The sequence below is a fragment of the Nicotiana tomentosiformis genome, unplaced genomic scaffold, assembly GCF_000390325.3.
Source record: "Nicotiana tomentosiformis unplaced genomic scaffold, ASM39032v3 Un00036, whole genome shotgun sequence".
Classification (NCBI taxonomy): Eukaryota; Viridiplantae; Streptophyta; class Magnoliopsida; order Solanales; family Solanaceae; genus Nicotiana; species Nicotiana tomentosiformis.
The window spans coordinates 352,501-355,000 of NW_027174595.1; positions in this window are offsets into that span (position 1 = coordinate 352,501).

The following is a 2,500-nucleotide window of genomic DNA, read 5'->3' on the forward strand; positions in this document are numbered from 1 at the left end:
CAACCTAGTGTATATTCATAGAAGTTATTAGATGGAGCTCTTTAATTTTTTACCTAGAAGATTTTAATTACTCTATTCCAAATTACGCGAGTAGCCATTAGACATTACTAAGAGACATCCCCGCTATATATATATTTAGTGATTCGAGGGTTTATTTTATTAGTTTTAATAATAAGAATTTTGTTTAATTTAATATAATAAACAAAGTCTATTTTGTACTCTATCTGTGTATCCTTTTTTATTCCTAAAAAATAGCAGATGAAATAGAAGGCTTAGAAGGGAGATAATGAAATTATGTGATTGGGTCTTCCAAAAGCAAAGGAATGATCCGTTTTTTAGTTAACTGATCTGATGGGTCCAACAAACAATAAATTATAACAAATATCTAAATTCTAAATAAAAAAATCCAAAATAATAGACTAAGATTCTAAATAAAGGATAATAAATAAACGGGATCTTCTTTTATTCGAAACGTCTCGTGATCTTCAACCAATTATGCGCTTCAATATAATTACCGGGAGTAAGCGCTATAGCCTGTTTCCAATACTCAGCGGCTTGATCGAACCAAGCCTCTGCAATTTCAGAATCTCCCTGTTGAATGGCCTGTTCTCCCCGGCCGGAATAGGTAGTTCAATTCCTTCCCTTAGAACCGTACTTGAGAATTTCTTACCTCATACGGCTCAGCAGTCAATTCTTTTGGTGTCCCATTTTGATCTATACCATATCTAATAAAATCTAATGAGATTTCTCATGGATCTATCCCAGTTTTAAGGTTAACCAAAAGAAAAATAGGTTAATTACATGAGTTTCAAACTGAAATTTGGATGAATAATCCGTTTATTTAGTTTTATCTTTTTTCCCACCTTCAGAAGAATAAAGCATAGGCATTTCTACTAGTGTTAGAATTTTATGAAAGGTAACTATCTCGGTTTCATAGATAAATTTATATAGAATCTTTGAAAAAGACTTTCTTTCATAAGAAAGAAAATACTTACTATCTTTGGGATCTGATCCTACACCGCTGCTCAAGACTTTAGTGGATCGACTCTATTACATAAGTTAATTCCTAATTTTTATCTCACATCATGAGATAAGTATTTCTTCCATCATGACATAAGTACGCAGTTATTATTGTATCGGCCCAAAACCTCGCTAATTGATCTTTACGGTGCTTCCTCTATCTCTATCAATTAAAGCCTTAATATCCATAGAAAAAAGTTGCTAGGCATTTTTATTTTTTCCTATTTTGACTTCTATGAAGTTTCTTTCTTTGCTACAGCTGATAAAAATCGTTGTTTTAGACGATGCATATGTAGAAAGCCTATTTGGTTCTAGTAGTTACTTTACTAGATTTTTCTTTTTTTTTTCTTTCTATAGTGGAGATAGTCGCACGTAATGACAGATCACGGCCATATTATTAAAAGCTTGTGGTAAGAATGGGTTTCGTTCTAGTGCTCGAAAATAATATTCCAAAGCTTTCGTATGTTCTCCATTACTTGTGTGGATAAGCCCTATATTATAGAGTATATAACTTCGATCATAGGGATCAATTTCTAGTCGCATAGCTTCATAATAATTCTGCAGAGCTTCCGCGTAATTTCCTTCGGATTGAGCCGACATCCGTTACGGTCGTCATTCAATTGAAAGAATCTCCGTTCCAGAACCGTACGTGAGATTTTCACCTCATACGGCTCCTCCCTTATGTGCATAATGAGAATAATACATAGAATCAAAAAAGATTCAACGATGAAAATATTCTCATTATGAACTCAGCAGGGCTAGTGTTTTTACAAGAAATCTCTAGCCAACCTTCCTGCAAGAGATTCTTTCTTAACATCAAGCCTATTGGGACTAGATAGAAATGATAAGATAACTCCAACAATTTCTTTGTTTTTAACGCCTCCTAATTTCCAGGAATTAGTCACTTCAATAGCCTTCGATGGTTATACGGGTATCCAAAGGACGAACGAGATGGATGTTTGTTGTCCCAACCATTCTTTTAGTCCCAAGCCCGCTAAGGAAAGGGCTGACTTAGAACAAAGTTTTCGTGTTGTTGATTCCTAGGTGTAGTGCTTCTTCCCCTATGCTGCCAGTAGAGTAGGATTGACCCGTAATACAGAACCTCTAGGCGTAACCTTTCGCTTAATACTAGAATCGAGAATCGAAACATAGCATCTGAGGTTGCATTAATCGAGAATACACGACAGAAGGAATTGTTCTATTTCCAAACTTCACCTTCAAAAAGCGTAGATTTTTATTTTTTTTTAATTTTCTCGAATCACGTGTTTTTCTCCTCGTAAGACTGAGAGAAATGAATAAATATGAAATAAAAAAAAAAGAATCAAATCGCACCATCTCTGTAATAGGTAAATGCCTCTTTTTCTCCTGAAGTTGTCGGAATTACTCGTAATAAGATATTGGCTACAATTGAAAAGGTCTTATCAATAAAATTTCCATTTATCCGTGATCTAGGCATAGGTAGCAATCCATTCTAGAATTC